Below are 19451 nucleotides of genomic sequence, written 5' to 3' on the forward strand. Positions count from 1 at the left end.
TGTATAGAACTGTTATTATTCAACTTTGCCAAGGTAAACAGTTTTCCATTCTATGGCACATTTAATGCATGTAGAAAACTCTTTTATGAAGTGAATACATTTAAATAGTTATTTAGTATAATTAAAAAGTTGTATAATTTTTATCATATGTTAAAAAATCTTGTGTAATATAACTTGTGTTTGTTTGCCAGTTTTTATTGTATTTGCTATACTTGTATTTTTGAATTGTTTTTGCCATGAAAATTGCCTAAGATGCTGACATGACATTAAAAAAATATACTACTACTACTACTTTATTTTACTTTTTTTTTAATTATATATACATACGTGTATTTTATTCACATCTTATTTTTCATTAAAGGAGTGTTGTTGTCTCTGTGCAAACATACGGGGGCGGGAGTGTTTTAAATACTTTTCAAAAGAGTGAAAGATGGAAAATTTGCCATCACATCCCCTTTGTATTAAAACAGTTACACAGAAACGTTAGTTTTGTGTAATTTAATGTTAAGGTAAAACAAAGTATAGTCTTATAAATGTACATTAATTTAAAAAAATAAAAATAGAAACGTTTTTTTTATTATTATTATTATTATTATTATTATTATTATTATTTACAAGGCTACTAACTGTGGAAATGCATCATCATATGCATATAATGGACAGTAGTGAATGGGACTTTTATTTTGCTCTGATGATGTGACGTCATAAAGCTGCGGCGCGCTCCTGCATCTGTTGTGATTCACCTGAAGAAAGGTTTGTGGTTTTAAGTGTTTAAATCAATGCAAACTGATACTAAACGTTTTCAAATTTAAGTGTGTAATACTTCAACGTTATTTTTGTGAGTAAAGTGCATCCTCATTTTAATAACAGCAAAGGTGCGTCTCATTTCGCTTCCTTTATCGTTATATCGTTCAAGTACTGGAAAGAAGTGATGAGAGAAACGGAGCTTTTTTAAAACTCCGAGTCAACTGAATCAAATCATTCGTAAAATGATTCAGTGGTTTGAATCGTTCGAATCAACTCGAGACAAACGAGAAAAACAAACACAAACGTGTGTAACGAAAACTTTTACAAACTACGAATGTTTTCATGAAAGTGAAATTTATTAGGTATAATGTACAAATAATTGAGTAAATGATAAATATGAACTTTCTGTATAATGTTTTAATGAGGTGATTTAAGGCCACTATCACTCAAAATAAGGGACAGAATAAGAGATGCTCAAAATATTTGTTCTGTTCCATGTCATTTTCAGGTCTTAGTTGTATAAAATGAATATAAAACGCTTCTCTGATGCCTTAAATACAGGACGATTCTGTATTATATACAGAACATTTGACAGTACTTACCAATGTACTGATTACTGAAATGGGGAGCTGTTTGAGATGCACCAGAGATTTAGTTTGCTTTTTTTCTATTAATTCTCATCTTAAATACACAGAAAAGCACCTTGTGAAGCAACTGAGATCAACGTGACACACTGTTATAAAAATGGCGGTTATTAAAGAGGAGAGTGAAGACATGAAGATTGAAGAAACATTCAGAGTCAAACCTGAAGATGCTGAGGAACAAATAAAGATGGTGTTTATTAAAGAGGAAAGTGAAGACATGAGGATTAAAGAAACATTCAGAGTCAAACATGAAGATACTGAAGAACAAACAGGTTGGTTTTCAATTCTCAAAGCTGAACTCACTCATTTGATCCTTATTAAAATGTCCACTACTACAGAAATGGAGATTTCTGTAGTAGTGCAGAAGAAATGCAAAAGTAGACTAAACAAAAGTTATGTTGTGTGACGTTTAGCTAAAAAAACTCTTACATTTCTATGACTTAATTGTGCAACAATATCTAACAAAACTTTATTTTGTACAATGTGAAATGTGAGTGATTACATATTAACATATAAACGTATCTGAACATAAATACACACAAAAAAAAGTTATGTGGAATTATTTCACTTTTTTATGACATTTAGGTTACTTTGCATTTAGGAAACATGGTTTACTTACATACAATAAAAGGTTCTAGTCCTATTAAATTATATACTATTTTTTTTTTTTTTTTTTTTTTTTTTTAGCAGTTCACAAAATAGGTCCTATTTTGCCACTTTATATATTTTATTCCTCTTTTAATCCATAATGATGCATCATGTCACACCTGCCACAAGATTCCTCACTGTTCACACTCCTGATGCACAAGAGCAAACAGAGGACAAGTCAAGATGTGCCCTAATGCGGGACATTTGAGTGGATGCGTATTTTAACTGCAAAATGTGGGGTAATTTGATTAGATGTTATGGATTTGACCTTTTATGACACTACAATTTTTTGTTCATATGCTAGAGGGGGCACATGTTTATATATTTTGCATGTGCAAAACACATGCTCTGTTAAATGTTATTTAAGAGTGTAGTATTATTAAAAAAGTACATTTCAGTATTTTTTAACGTACCCCCTACATCGCTGTTACCCCAGTTTGAAAACCAATGAATCAGGTTATTTTGTCCAAAACTATTACGTTTATTAAGTTCATTTACCCTAATATGAATATTTTTTTTAACATTCAAACAAAAAAAAATCAAACAATTGTTAACATTTTTTTTTTTTTTTTACAGCTTTTACAAAAAAAAAAAAAAAAAAAACAATTTTAAAAACTACACTCTTCTATTTTATTCTAAAAGATTTACTTCATTAAAACAAGAAAAGATCTACTTTGATAAAGGCAAAATGGTTTGGATTTTGAAAAGTAAATTAAAAGGACTTAAAATTCTCACAAGTGTTCTATAAGTGCACACAAAAAAAAAAAAAAAAAAAGGACAAACTCTTCAAAATTAATCTATTTAGTTGACCAAAAAAATTAAAAAGAGAGAGAGATGTCTGAATGGCGAGTATATTTGATGAGTATATTTTTCATCTGTGCCGCTGTTTCTCCTTTCAGTTTGAGATTTCTGAGAAGCTGGGTTAAAAATGATGAAACTAACCCATAAATACAATTTGCAGACCAAAAGTAATAGTCAAAGAGTGTAAAATGTGTTTTTAAAAGGCTTGACAGATGAAGTACATCACTCCACAATCTGGGAGACACAACACTAAAAGACTTGGCACTCATAGTGACTACAGTCAATTTGGGAGATATTGGCAATCGTGCATTAGAGGATTTTAAAGAACAAGTGAAGGCATATGTACCAGTAAATGATCAAACAGCCTGCAGAGTTTTGAAAATATTGCAATTGTTTAAGATTTTCAGCTGAAAGGCCATGAAGAAGAGAGTTACAGTAATAAAGGCAAACCATTTTTTGTCAATGTGACAAAGGTATTTAAAATAGTTTTCACATCCTGAAAGTGACATTCAATTTGTTTTTAGTTTAAGTTGATTTTGCTGGTATGAGGAAAGTTGAAGTAATCGTGCTGGCACACACAAACACAAAACACATCAGTTCCAGGCTTCTAGCATTGATAACTTGACAGCGCAGTTGGTATTTTATCAAAATAAAACACAGTGAACCAAACATCAGCGCGCCTGCCTCACTGTTAGAATGCGACTGAAGTACAAAGTCTATAATTTACATAATAAATAATAGTTTAGCATTTGGATGCATCGCAAATATGTAAATATTATGGAATATTTGGATTTGTGCCGAATGAGAGAGGTAGGATACACGAGTACAAAGCTCCATTTCACAGACAGTTGAGTGCACAGGCCTTCAAAGTACCGTTATACTCCTTTGTCAGTGAGAGACGCGTTCAGAATCAACACATGATCACTGTCTAGTGGTCTTTGTTTTCAAGTACGCAACTTCTAGCATTCCCTGATCTCCACGTTGCATTAATGCAGTCGCCCCCTTAGGGAATGAGGGTGAATTGCCTGTATTCGTTGTAAGGCCTCATGCACCAAACCGAGATGTCCGTACCATGATGTTTTGGTACGAATACATGTATCGTTATACCCCTTATATATATATATATATATATATATATATATATATATATATACTTTTTTTCTTTTGCACCTTAACCCTTAGAAGATGTTGTAAATTGGTAATTGAGATCTTTTTTTCTGTTCACTTCCAGAATAAAGATAATTACTAATAATTTACTCATCTGTATGTCATCCGAAATGTTCATGTCTTTCTTTCTTCGGTCGCAAAAAAATTAAGGAAAACATTAAAAAAAAATGAACTATGTTGGATTTTGAAATTAGAGGAGAAACTGAGTTGAAGGTGCATTGAAACTGCAATTTGGACCTTCAACCCGTTGGCTCCCATTGAAAATCATTATATGGAGAAAATTCTGGAATGTTTTCCTCAAAAACTTAATTTCTTTGTGACTGAAGGAAGACATGTACACATTGGATGACATGAGGGGTGAGTAAAATTATCAGGAAAGTTTAATTTTGTAAGTGAACTAATCCTTTAAACAGAAGTTGTAACTGCCAGCTTGATAGTTTTTGAGACATGTCTTAAAGAAAGTGAAGAGTTAGCAATATTGAGAAGTGATTCTCAGATTACCTGTAATGCCTCTTTCAGTTGCTTAGTGGGTATAGGATCTAGTTTTATGTTGGTTTTGATACTTTACATGTCTAAATATTTTGACATCTGTTGCTTTGTGCCATTAAATTGGGGTTAATTTTTGTTTGTCTTTTTTTGCCTTAGACCTGATGGTGCTGAAAGAGGAGAGTCAAGAACTGAATGAAATGGAAGAGAAAGATCAATGTAAGAATCAATGTGATTTTATAACTGAAGGAAAATCTTTTACTTGCTCAAAGACTGAAACCTCAAGTAAAAAGGCTCAAAAGACAGAAAGTAGTCATTATTTTACTTGCCACCAGTGTGGAAAGTGTTTTAGACAAAAACAAGGTTTAAAAAGACACATGAGAATTCACACAGGAGAGAAGCCTTATGCCTGCCAACAGTGTGGAAAGTGTTTCAATCGAGAAGTAACTCTTGAAAGACACGTTAGAATTCACAATGGAGAGAGGCCATACACATGCCAACAGTGTGGAAAGAGTTTCACTCAACTTGGAAACCTTCGAACTCACATGAGTGTTCACACTGGAGAAAAGCCTTACAAATGTCAACAGTGTGGAAAAAGTTTCAACAGGAAAGGAAACCTTAATACCCACATGACAGTTCACACTGGAGAGAGCGTTTTCACCTGCCAACAGTGTGGAATAAGTTTCACTCAAAAAGAAAGCTTTAACAAACACATGAGAATTCACAATGGAGAGAAGCCTTACATGTGTGATCAGTGTGGAAAGAGTTTTGATCAACATAAAACCTTAAAGTCCATCAGAGCATTCATAGAGGAAAATCCTACACATGCCCTCAGTGTGGAAAGACTTTCCATCAAAAACGAAACTTTGAAGGCCACATGAGAACTCACTCTGGAGAGCAACCCTACACATGCCCTCAATGTGGAAAGAGTTTCAATTATAAACAACACTTTGCAGAGCACATAAGAATTCACACAGGAGAGAAGCCTTTCACATGCCAACAATGTGGAAGAAGTTTCAACCGAAAAGATACATTTAACAAGCACATGAGAACTCACACTGGAGAGAAGCCATTTATATGTGGTCACTGTGGAAAGAGTTTCAGTTATAAAGCAGGCCTTAATTACCATATGAGTTTTCACATTTAAGAAAATAGTTTTTATGTCATCATTTTGGAATTGTGGAAAGTTTCACAGACAGGAAACATATTCAGAATCACATAACACCAGAGACAAGCTTTTCATGTGCCATCACTGTAGAAAGACTTGTAGAAACAAGGCAATCTTGAGGTTCACAGAAGTGCTGCCGATATAGCGTCAAATTTGGGCCTTTTTTACACCTGAGTTTAATATGTGTTTTGGTTCATCTGATCCCAAATAGAGTGTTTTTTCAAGAGTGGGGAGTCAGTTTGCGGGTTAACGCATGTGTGGCCGGGCCCTATACGGTCCAGTAAATTTGACCAATAAATTTGGACCCCAATTCCGGAATACCTATGATTAATGCCAAACTATGCCACTCTAGGACTCTCACCCAAAGATTTTGACCTGTGATATTTTGCACAAGTTTTCTACCCAGTGGCAAACAACACATGGAGGCACAGGCATTGTTCAAGAATTACAAAAATACTTTATTAGAGCATAATAAAAACAATGTAAAAATAAAAAAAAAGAACAGTTGAGAGTCTGCACGTCAATTCCAATAAGGGCTTACATCAACAGAAATAATTAACAACAAAGGAGTATGATGATAAAACAGTATTATAATACAATAATACTCCTTTGCATTTTTAATCCTACCGTGCAATTTACTGGAAAATGGTCACTCCCAACTGATGACTGCTCCATTACCTCCCACTGACACTTCACTGCTATTGATGCTGAGACTATCGTTAGATCTACGCATGATTTTATTTGTTTCCTGATGTCAAACCTTGCACCACAACCATCATTTAAACATATTCTTCCACCACTATGCCATTTTTATCTGTGTTTGAACTTCCTCATACAACACTATGTGCATTAAAATCCCCGCACCATATTACTATACCTTCTTTTTTACTCCAAATGTTATTTAAATCCATTAAAGATATTTGCTCACACGGATTGTAATAGTTTATTATTGTTACTTTCCCTAACGATGTCCATACCTCCACCTTAATACATTCATATTGTGTTTCTACCTTTACTTCCCTATAAGCCACCCCATTCTTTATAAATGTTGCACACCCTCCACCAGTTGCTCTTGATCTATCTTTTCTAATGGATAAATACCCTGGAATAACAAAGTCTAAATGTGAAATGTCTCTTGAACGCATATTAAATCAGGAAGGTCTGTCAATTCATGCACAACCTTCTTGAATTCTTGGCCATTTGCAGTCAGACTCCTAGCATTCCACTGTATTATCCTAAATGTCATATTATTTGTTTAACCTTTGTCTGTCTAGGGATTCCTGAGAGCTTGCATTATGCTGAGATTGCCCTAGTAGTGTCTGAATTTTCTCAACTGATACTTCTGTTATACCCAGCTGATGAGCTGCTGCAGATATAATGATTTTCAGCTTCTCTGTTCTTTTGTTAGTTTGAGCCGCACAGTTGATGACTTCAGCAATAAATGCAATAAGCTTACTTTAAGCATATTTGTATCTACACTTGTTTTAGACCTTTCTACTCCCTTGTTTGGTGTTTCAATTGCGTTAGATTATTCAAAACTCATCCTATTTCCTTGCTCATTTTGAACCTTTTTAACTGCCTGAGCATATGAAACATTGTGCTCTGATTTGTACTTCATAGCTTCCATGGCTTGTTTCTGTGCTATACATCCTAAACATGCTACACTATGTGGACCTCCACAGTTGCAACACTTAGATTTAACTAGATCCCCACATTCTCCATAACTGTGTTCACCTTCACATTTACAGCATCTTTTCTTTCCCTTGCATACTTCTGCTACATGGCCTAACCTTTGGCAATTGAAACATCTCAATGCAGGTTTTATAAAAGGTCTAACAGGGTAGCAGACATATCCCATTTTAACATTTTCTGGAAGCAGTTTCCCATTCACCGTTATTATTACTGTTTTACTTGGCTCTTTTTTCCCGTCTCTGTTTGACGATAATCTTTTCACATCTATTACCTTTTCATTCATTAACTGGTTTCTTAATATCTCATCTGATAAAGACATCGAGACACCAGTAATTACTCCTTTAATGCCATTCACCTCGCCAGGCACATGAAATTTAACTCCTAATCCTCCTAACTCCTTTATTTTGGTCAAAATCTCTTGTTTTTATTCAGACAATCACCCGATTGTTGGTTAGGTACCTGGCTGATGTTATTTCCCCAACAGCTTTTTTTAAGTACCTTTGTTAATCGCATTGGATTACTCATTTCACCCATTGTCTCAAACATCAAGATAATTTTGTACTCATCCTCCCTTCTCATCATTTTACTCCTTCCTTCCCCTCCTCCGGTGAATTCCTCAGAGTCTGAGCCTCTGTCTTTGCGTTTCTGAGACATCGGTTCAACCTCAGTCCAGTTATCAGAACTCATATAATTTTAATCATCTAAAATATCCCCTTCATTCTCTTCATTCACACCACAGCTGTCGCTTAACCCACCACACTGTCTTTCCTTCGCCGCACATGCAGAGCTGCAAGACGCAGAACACGCCCTGTCTAAAGAAGACAGTCAGCAGATTATGGCAGAAGTGGAATTAAAAAAAAAAAAAAAAAAAAAAAAAAATTATTGATAAGTTATAGAAATTTAAATTTACTAAAAAGAAAATACACTGTACAATTTTTATTTTATTTTATATAAAATACATGTTTTACATAAGATGTTTTACCCTAAATTTGATATCGAATTGAAGCCTTATGTCTAAATAAGTTATGTTCCAAATTTAAAGTTCATATGAAAAAAATTGTTTGTTTAGAGCGTTATACCACAAACAGCCAATGAGTGCCATTTAAACTCTATAGACAAACTCTGTGCATTTTTCTGTCACAAATGTCTAAATTTCTCTGTCAATTTTACTTTATCACAAAATAACCACCAAATATAAAATACTGAGTCTCAGACCTTTCCAATGATGTATTTTGTCAAGATTATAAAAAGTTTTGATTCTAAAAGACCACAATGCATTTTGAAATATGACACATGACACCGCCGCTAAGGGGGAGGAGACCGCCAAAAGATTTTACAGTACCATTCCCATGGTAACATCATGGGCTTCTCAGCTTTCATATGATATATAATTTATAGTGATTACTAAAATATTTGATAGAGAAAAAGGACAACGAAAAAAGAGCACCAAGCGTCCCACAGGTGGGACAGTGACAGTTAAAGGGATAAATATGACAACAGTCACATAATACATAATTAAACAATAATCTACATAAAAAACATATCAACGTTTTATAGGTGTCATGCTTTAAAAAATGCTAATTTCTGCAAACGCCCACAAATCTGTTTTAAAAACAGTCAAATCTGTTTTAATGTAATTTGTGTTGTATTAGCATATGTTTACCAAAATAAAAGTATATGTTTAAGTATAATTGTGTTTTTAAGTAAACACTGCATTTTGTTTTATTCATACTCATTTAGATATAATACATTTATAAATCTTCAATTCTTGACAAAACTTGTGATCCCTTGAGCATAACTGATGTAGCGTTGAAGTGATGCTTGTCTAAGAATTTCAGTGTACAAATATGTTTTCCTTTCCTTTAAGAGGGTGGAGCTAGAAAACAAGAAACGGAAGCAAGGGAAAAAATTAGGACGCGCAATATCAGAAATGAGAAGCACCTGATTGTGAAGTCTCTAGTTGGGAGCAACTAAGTAACTTCAACTTGTTTATTTCATTAGAAGTCAGTTATGATGCAAATATATTCCTTTTAATTTTGTATGTAGCCTAGTATAATACAGATTTTATATATTGCTACATTTAGTGACAAAATGCAATAGGGTTGTGCCAACAGACCATAGTCAGAGATATGGCCTGTTGCTGACGCTTGTATTTTTGTTAAAAATATTTTTGAATGTGTATATGAAGAGTTCAGGTGCAAAACCAGCTAAAAGCCATCTCGGTCAAAAATGAGATAATGATACTGAGTGAATGCTCTCAACACATATTATATGTCCATCAAATACTTTTTCTTCAAACTCGCTAAAATAGCAGCCTCAGCCCAATCAGAAGTACCGGTACTTACATAGAAACCTACGAAAGGTGAACGAAAGGTTTTATGTACTTCATGTTTAGTCGTTAAGTCTAATAACTTGAACCTGTTTATCAACTTGATAATGATAATTATAATGATCCCAAATACTTTGAAAGCTAAATTGAGTTGGCTTTTCCAAAGATAAAAGATGCAGGGGGCTTTGAATTATTTTGATTATTTGAGTGATAGAAGTCGTGCTGCAGTATTAATGTCATGAAGAGACTCAATAACATCTCACTCTTACTGATTCATCAGCAGCTCAAAGCATTATGGGTAGAATCTCTCATCAGTCTATTCTGATTCATCAACACAGTTTCACTGATCCAGACAAAATCCAAAATCCAGGATAGAGTGACTGAGTGAATGTGATCTGTTCTGTGTGGATGAGACTCATTGTGTCAGAGACACTGTAGAAGAACAGAGTTGCTGCACTCACATCCACATACACTCCTATTCTACTGATGATGGGCTTCACAGGGAGATCAGTCTGTATCTTATTGTGTCTGAATGAATATCTATCAAGAGAGCAAAATCAAACTCCAGGACTGATCATTATTTCCAAACAAACACTCATCACCCCGTCCCTTCCTGCTGATGCTCTTATATGACACTGATATAAACACGTCCACTCCAGTCAATCTCTCAGTAACAGCGTCCACACACACTCTCTCTACACAACACCTAACGATACACATCAAATCTGTGTGGATGATCAGGATACATCGGTTGATGTGTTTTTTGTCCAGATTTGTCACGTTTCTGTTCTCCTCGGACAGAATGAGTTTAGTGTTTGCATCCAGTGTGAGGAAACAGGCATCTGAACACAAGAACAGACACATTTATAACACAACAACAATCACTACAGCTGTGTGTGTGTGTGTGTGTGTGTGTGTGTGTGTGTATGCACCTGGTATTTATCACGTTATGGGGACCAAATGTACCCACAAGGATATTAATATCAGTAAATTTTGACCTTGTGGGGACATTTGTGAGGTCCCCATGAGGAAACAGGCTTATAAATCATGCAGAATGAGTTTTTTTGAGAAAGTAAAAGTGTGCACAGTCTCCTGTGAGGGCTAGGTTTAGGTGTAGGGCGATAGAAAATAGGGTTTGTACAGTATAAAAACCATTACGCCTATGGAATGTCCCCATAAAACATGGAAACACAACATGTGTGTGTGTGTGTGTGTGCGTGCGCGGACGTCTGACTGTCATTCTTCTGTTCCTCATGTCTCAGCCTGAAAACCAGTTTTACCTGTTTTCAAAAACTTCTTTTACGGAAGTGAAAGAAATTTTAACGCTGCTGTTCAACACAACAGTTCAGAGCAGGAAATAGTAAGATCTGCAAATAGTATTTGAGGTGAGTGCTTCATCTTTATAATTTTTATGTTGATATAGATAAATTATATATGATATCTGTGACTTCTGAGAAAGAACTTACTTTAGTTTACTTTAATACTCCTTCATGTCGTGATCAAACTGATGATCAAGTGAGTTTTTTTTTTTTTAAGTTAATCACTGAAAGCATCACAGTTTCTCATTTTGCTGTTACATAGTGTGAAATCACTGTGTTTGTCATTCACTGTGCTTATTAGTGAGCTTGTGATTTCTCAAACTGTATTTCTTATGATGTGCCCCGAACCAGAGATGGGCAGTATTTTATTTTATTTTTTTCATGTATTTAAAATATGTATTTAATTACTTTATAGTATTTAGTAATTTTTTTTCTTGGACCAATATATATATACAGTATATATATAATAAAATAAAATAGAATATCATTTGTAATTAAATACTTTGAGGGGCAGTATTTTGTATTGAGTCTGAAAAGAACAGTTCACTTAAAAAATGTAATTCTGTCATTAATTACTCACCATTATGTTGTTCCACTCCTGTAAGACCTTTTTTTCATCTTCGGAACATAAATTAAAATATTTTTATGTAATCTGAGAACTTTCTGTCCCTCTACAGTCACCCATGCAACATACACATTTAAGGTCCAGAACAGTAGGAAAGACAAGTATTGGAAACTAGCTAAGTATGTACTAGGAATGGAACGATTACCAATTTAATGATAATTCATGATTAAATTCCCCATGGTTAGTATTACAGTTTAATATTTTAATTTGAACAACTGAGGATAAATAAATAGTGTCCAGCATAAAGCAAGTTTTAAGTAGTTAACATTTACGTTTCATAAAGTTTTAAGTAACAGTCTTACATGCGCACAGCACAGTAGTTTCGTTTTGTGTGAAAAGGTGGTGAAAAGATGCAAGGTTTTATTAAATATCAATGTACCACTGAAAGTTCGGAATGTCTTTAAAAAAGATTTTGTTTTCATTTTCGCTCCATGATGTAATACTCAGCCTAATAGTGTTCTTAATCGCAATGCTGCTTTATCCACGGAGGTTACAGGAAACAGCTGTAATTCTGATGTTCCATAAGTGCCATCTTGAGTCAGAGAGTGGATTACAGTGTTACATCTAAAAATGCCCCAAATGTTTTTTTTTTTTTTTTTTTTTACAAATTTCCTGTCATGCTGTACATTTTGACCGGTTGATTGGAAAACAAGCTAATGTGGATTCTGCACAAAACAATTTGCATAAGATATCTATAAATATTTATGGAGCAGATAAAATACATATAAACATTTATTAATCAAATATCACTTTGACTTAACACTTTTCTTTAAAGGCTGAAATGCTGTTACGGTTGAGCTCCGTGCTGGATGGAACGAGACGAGAGACGAGATAACAAGCAAAATGATTTACTATAATCCTTTGGTAGTACAAGCAGGAACAGGCAGGAATATCCACACACGTAGTAACCTCCAACAACATTAAAGACCGACAGAGAACTAAGAACAGAGACAGACTTATAAAGGGTGTGCTGATTACAAAGACAGGTGAATGGGATGACAATAACGAGGGCAAAACCAAAGTAAACAGGATGACAGGGGGAGACACTGGGAGAAACCAAATAAGAGTTCAATGGGGTGTAACATTACTCCCCCCTCCGAATAGGCGCGACCTCGCGCCGTAGACAACAACAAAAAAAAGACAAAAGGGGGTGAAAAAACAGCAGCGATAGAGAGTCCATGTGGGAGGAGGCTTCGGCGGAGGGCGGGACCCCGGAAGGGGGACACAAACCAGAGTCAACAGAGTCCACGGGGGCGACGAAGGTGGGAGGAGCCAGGGAGGAAACAGGAGGGACCCGGAGCAGGAGAGGCTGAGACAGACCCAGACCGCAGCCATGATGAGGACCCACAGTGGAGCCGACGGAGGGAGGAGCCATGGAGGAGGAAGGGTTGCCGACTCCAGGGGGCCGACCGACAGAGGCGGAGCAGCTGGCAGAGGAGCCCGAGGCGGAGACGGAGAGCCGAAGATCCAGGGCGACACCGAGGATCCGGAGGGCCAAGGCGGAGCCCAAGGCTCCAGCGACTGAGGCGGAGGCGGAGCTCCGGAGGTCCGCTGCGGAGCCGGAGCGACAGAGGACTGAGGTGGAGCCGGAGGGAGGGAGGAGCCCAACGGAGCCGGTGGGACGGAGCGACGAGGCAAAGCCGGAGGAGTGGAGTCCTGAGGCGATGGCGGGACGACGACCGACCAAGGCGGAGCCGGAGGGACGAGGGAGCCCGGTGGAGCTGGTGGGCCGACGGGCGCCGGTGGAGACGAGGGAGCTGAGAGCCGTGGTGGAGCCGCAGGGTCGGAGGGCCGAGGCGGAGTTCTGGACTCTGAGGCTGGAGGCGGAGCTGAGGGATCCTCCAGCCATGACGCCGATGAAAGCTGGCAGACCCGCGGCGAGCCCACTGCACAGGTGGTGGGCTGAGGGTGAGCAGAGGGGCTGTCAGGGGACAGCGGTGGCCAGACAGACATGGATGTAGACAGAAGAGGGTGGGTGGGTGGGAATTCCAGGCAGACAGGATGATCATAACAGGTAGATATTTCCGTAGAAAAGTCTATTAAATCCCCAGAGTGAGTTTCTAGAACTTCCGTAAAGAAGTCCATCAAGTCCCCAGAATTCAGTTCAATCTCACCCCCAGCGGTGGTGCAGTGGGCAGGGCTCTCCATAGCCCTCTCTTGCTCCACGCAGCACTCCACCTTAGCGGACGTAATGTCCGGCTCTCGCACCTGGTCAGACGTGTCCGGCTCTGGCTCTGTCGCTCTAGGCTCTGGCTCTTCATCTGCGGTGGGCTCGGGCTCCAACTCCGCTTGTCGGGGTGATGGTTGGCTGGGTTCTGGGTCTGGAGTGGGGCTGACGTCCTCCTTGACGAAGTCAATGGTCCATGACGATCTACAGGACGCCAGCACCCACTCAATGTAATCGGCGATGCTCTCTCGAGGACCCTCCCCGGACAGCTGCGCCTTGATGGTGATGTTAAGTCCAACACGATAGAACGTGCACAAGCAGCTGTCCGGGTAGTGCGTGAGTGGTATGAGTTGCACAAAGTCTCTGGTGTGGTCCTCGAGAGAGCGATTCCCCTGCTCCAGGATGATGATCTGAACGGCGGGATCCATAACGAAAAATCAACAAACACTGGGAAAAAACAGAAAATAAAGCAGGGAAAACGCCGGGGAAAACTGTTTTAGGTCGGTCTTTCTGTTACGGTTGAGCTCCGTGCTGGATGGAACGAGACGAGAGACGAGATAACAAGCAAAATGATTTACTATAATCCTTTGGTAGTACAAGCAGGAACAGGCAGGAATATCCACACACGTAGTAACCTCCAACAACATTAAAGACCGACAGAGAACTAAGAACAGAGACAGACTTATAAAGGGTGTGCTGATTACAAAGACAGGTGAATGGGATGACAATAACGAGGGCAAAACCAAAGTAAACAGGATGACAGGGGGAGACACTGGGAGAAACCAAATAAGAGTTCAATGGGGTGTAACAAATGCATGGGGTAAAAGGCACACAGTATTTATACAAATAGTTTAGCTAAAATAATGTTGTTTTTAATAATGTCTAAGTTAATACTTGTTCAAAACAGTCACTTTAGCAAAGTTTGTACTGCTTTCTGCTTATTTTGATAAATAAAATAATTAATTTTTGCTCAAGAAGTATACTGTCATTTTAAACAATTTATAAAACATTTTAAAATACAGATACAAAATCATTTTGAAATGGGATCTCATTCAATGCTCTCAGAATCTTTACAGAGTAATTTAATATAGGTTTACAGTAGTAACAACAAATTATACAATAAATTATAAAAATTATTATAATCTAATATAAATTACATTAGATTATTATTATGTTTTTAAATATAATGGACACCCAACATTATATATGATATTAAGAAAAGGTTAGCCATCTATTAATTATCATGTTAATTATTGTGCCTTTTAGCCCCAACAGCAGGGGTGCATTTTACCCCAAATACCATACTTTTACATATTCTTTCGTTATTTAAAAACTGTTGTTTTAATTATCTTAAACAAAACTGAAAATCATTAAGCAGACCTTTGTATCAAGATATATTGAATAATTTTAGCGATTCTTATTTGCTACTTAAATCTACAACATTTGAAAAACATCAAATATCAGATCAAGTAAGCACAGAATCAACTTTGCGCTGCAGCCCGCGATCGCATCGATCATCCAAATTTGCATGTGTATCTTGAAAAGTGGATGTTTTGGAAAGTGCTACGCCATGTTTTTCTGCCATCTAGTGGTTAATAGCAAAGGTGCCTTGTACCCCTTTAACCCTGTTGTACCCTAATTTTATTTATTGTTTGTTGATTTTAAATACAAAAAGTGGTGAAACGATTTATGTGTCTATATTTTTTTAACATTTCCAGCACATTTTAACAATACCATTATAATATTGATAGTGATCATTTAGGTATAATCATGATCATACCGTTACATCCTTGTACAAAAATATATACTATCAGATATTGCTCAATGAATGTACAGGAAGCTGCTCTAGAACTTTGCTTGCTAGCTGACAAATGATGTTAGCTTGCTAGATAAAGTTAGGTATACTTGTTTCTACTTGTTACCCCAGTAATGTAGGGAATGAGGGGAGGGTAGCATCTGCAGTTTCAGTTTTTTGTATTACATCACACAGTGGTGTGTGAATTCAGGACAGCACTGATAAAGCACAACTCCCTCACACCTTCAGCACTCATATATCCCAATATAAGAGCTTTACAATCACTGAACATCACTGTGGGTACCAGGCACTTCTCACTGTACTCCTCCTCTAGCAACACCAGAACATTTTAGATGCTTTTGGATCCGGAATGATTGACTTGGTCTCTTGAGACCAGAGTATGAATTCCCAGATGTCTATATTTTGTAAATATGGGCCTTGGAAGAGGCTAAATAAGTTTATTGTGCTTTGGCTACAGTAGGTAATTTTAGTGGTGACAACAACCATGCATGTCACTTCTGCAGGCTGTGTCATACTCTGTGAGATAAAGTCACTCTTTTCATCATTAAATGAAAACGTAAAGTGAAGACCTGATTATTTTAGGAGCCTTGTCACAAGTTCATTGTTTTTGAATGTCGGTGCTATGTCTGTTATTATCACACAATAATTTGGTATTCCTCTTGTACCACTGTCCTCTTTTATGCTACGAAAAAAAACACCTGGCAGTTCTCTCCCAAGTACTTGCAGGTGTTACATTTACATTTATTTACATTTATTCATTTAGCAGACACTTTTATCCAAAGCGACTTACAGGTGGGGAATACATCAAGCGAATTGTCCTAAAGAGGCAAAACGACCTACAAAGTGCTCAAATTACCATATAACAGGCATTGTTCAAATAAGTACAAACTAGAAAGGGAAAAGAGTAGAAAAAAAAAAAATATATATATATATATATTTTTTTTTTTTTTTTTGTTAAGTCAAGTAATGTCGAAAGAGATGGGTTTTCAGCAGTCGCTTGAAAGTTGTTAGGGAGTTGGCATTCCGGATAGCGGTGGGAAGATCATTCCACCAGCCAGGAACGGTGTAAGAGAATGTTTTGGAAAGTGATTTTGTGCCTCTTTGTGATGGTACAATGAGGCGTCGCTCACTGGCGGATCTCAGAGTTCTGGAGGGAGTATAGATTGGTAGCAGTGAGTGGAGGTAGGCGGGTGCCGAGCCTGTGGCTGTTCTATATGCAAGCATCAGTGTCTTGAATTTGATGCAAGCTGCAATTGGGAGCCAGTGCAGGGTGATAAAGAGAGGTGTGACATGGGCCCTTTTGGGCACCGTGATAGGTGTTGATAGCATTAAGTCTGTGTATGATTCAGTAGGCTATAAAATGCCTTTAACTGTGGTCACCAACTCACCATGATGTTGGTGAATCACATTGGCTATCACTTACTTGCATCACTATGGAGTGTGTGCAAGAGCATGAGCAATAAGTTGCTGACCACAGCACACTTAATGGACACTAGTGTCACTAATAACAAGGGTTTCTGAAATCTACATAGAGCCCTTTAACAGCTCTTTAACAAAGATGAAAAAATCAAGCATAGACATGCTTGACTGTTTTTAATTAAACAGAAATTAGAAGAAATATGGATCAATATATTGGATATATACCGTCTGGTGTAAGGGTTAAAGAATATGTTGTTCAGAAGTTGTTCGAGCAGAAAGCACTTCTCTTTCTCTTATTGTAATGGGGGGAGGGAGATGAGAGGCGAGCGGATCCATTTGCAAGCTTTTATAGGGACGAGACAGAAACATGGTGAAAACAGGCAGGGTTGGAACAATAGCAAACAAGAGTAGCAAAGGCAAGACGTGGGGATAGTCCGTGCAGCAGCCGTGGGTCGATCAACGGCAAATGAGATCCGAAGGGTGAGGCAAAGGGGTAATCTGTAAACCGAGCGAGAAGTCCAAGAGGCAGGTGGCGAGACGGACGAAACGAGATGACCAGGCGAGAAAGCTAAACTAAGGGAATTGGGAACTAGGGAACTAGGGAGATACGCGAAACAACAATGCAAAACCACAATACCCGGTGAGATACGGAGGAAAATCCGGGGCTTATATAGCGCGCCTGATTGGCCACAGGTGTTAGCGCAATCAGCGCGATGGGTGATGGGAGACGTAGTCCGGGGTGTAGTGTAACAGTCTGTGTGATGTGAACTGTTCGTGAAATTTTAATGTAATACTTATGTAATACTGTGTCCATATGGTAAACTCAAGACTCATTCAATAAAAATAGCAGCATTTCTACTCCAGTGACACACTCATTTACCTTATGCACAAAATTGGATTATTGAATAAAACATCTATGAATAAAGCATAGTTTTCATCTGAACTGGCACTAAATATCACTCAGAAAAGTATGAGAAGCCACTGAATATAATCATTTTCATATACTATATGATAAATCATATTATAGCAGCAACATATTCAATACAATTTGTATTATGTATTATATACAATAATATACATAACCAAGCAGCTTTATGTTTGCCTTATGTAAATATGAAGCTGCATTAAATTGTTTGTAATCTCCAAAATTTTAATGACATCTGTCATTCTGAGAGATACAATTCAAGACAAAAAAAAAAAAAAAAAAATTTCAACTATAGCGCATCTTTTTTTTCTATTTCTAAACAGGAGAATTAACCAAATAATAAATAGGATTTCATTAAATATGAACTTATTCTTATTATTCCAAGCATATGGATTTTTATCTACAGCAGACAATCATGCAACTGGCCACTTGAGCACTGCATTCCTGGGTTTGTAAGATCACAGAATTTGTTTCTCCACTGTTAATAAATCACCATCTGAATCCATGAGTTTTATCACTGTGGTGTCCAAAAACCAGTCAGTATCTGGTGTGACCACTATTTGCCTCACGCAGTGCAACACATCTCCTTCGCATAGAGTTGATCAGGTTGTTGATTGTGGCCTGTGGAATGTTGGTCCACTTCTCTTCAATGGCTGTGTGAAGTTGCTGGATATTGGCAGGAACTGGAACACGCTGTCGTATATACGCCGATCCAGAGCATCCCAAACATGCTCAATGGGTGACATGTCCGGTAAATATGCTGGCCATGCAAGAACTAGGATGTTTTCAGCTTCCAGGAATTGGGTACAGATCCTTGCAACATGAGGCCGTGCATTATCATGCTGCAACATGAGGTGATGGTCATGGATGAATGGCACAACAATGGGCCTCAGGATCTTGTCACGGTATCTCTGTGCATTCGAAATACCATAAAAAAAATGCACCTGTGTTCGTTGTCCATAACATACGCCTGCCCATACCATAACCCCACCGCCACCATGGGCCACTCGATCCACAATGTAGACATCAGCAAACCTCTCACCCACACGACGCCATACACGCTGTCTGCCATCTGCCCTGTAGTGAATCCCAGTGAACACCTCTCCAAAGTGCCAGACGCCATCGAATGTGAGCATTTGCCCACTCAAGTCGGTTACGATGATGAACTGCAGTCTGGTCAAGACCTCGATTAGGACGACGAGCATGCAAATGAGCTTCCCTGAGACGGTTTCTGACAGTTTGTGCAGAAATTCTTTGGTTATGCAAACCGATTGTTGCAGCAGCTGTCTGGGTGGCTGGTCTCAGACAATCTTGGAGGTGAAGATGCTGGATGTGGAGGTCCTGGGCTGGTGTGGTTACACGTGGTCTGCAGTTGTGAGGCCAGTTGGATGTACTGCCAAATTCTCTGAAACACCTTTAGAGATGGCTTATGGTAGAGAAATGAACATTCAATTCACGGGCAACAGCTCTGGTGGACATTCCAGCAGTCAGCACGCCA

At 37.8% G+C, this 19451-nt stretch overlaps 1 protein-coding gene and 1 pseudogene across 2 annotated transcripts in view; both read left to right on the forward strand.

Moving 5' to 3' along the window:
- Positions 1–686: 686 nt before the first annotated feature.
- Positions 687–5769, forward strand: LOC127161172 (gastrula zinc finger protein XlCGF8.2DB-like; annotated as a pseudogene).
- A 5266-nt stretch (positions 5770–11035) lies between these two features.
- The window catches only part of LOC127161171 (NACHT, LRR and PYD domains-containing protein 12), a 68172-nt gene continuing 59756 nt past the window's right edge, over positions 11036–19451 (forward strand). Inside the window, exon 1 of one of the 2 annotated variants that reach the window (XM_051103819.1) lies at positions 11036–11067. The gene's annotated coding sequence lies outside the window, so the exon portion shown is untranslated. The remainder of the gene's footprint in view (positions 11068–19451) is intronic. The other variant, XM_051103818.1, reaches the window with a different exon arrangement.

The sequence above is a fragment of the Labeo rohita genome, unplaced genomic scaffold (genome assembly GCF_022985175.1).
Source record: "Labeo rohita strain BAU-BD-2019 unplaced genomic scaffold, IGBB_LRoh.1.0 scaffold_57, whole genome shotgun sequence".
NCBI classification, from domain to species: Eukaryota; Metazoa; Chordata; class Actinopteri; order Cypriniformes; family Cyprinidae; genus Labeo; species Labeo rohita.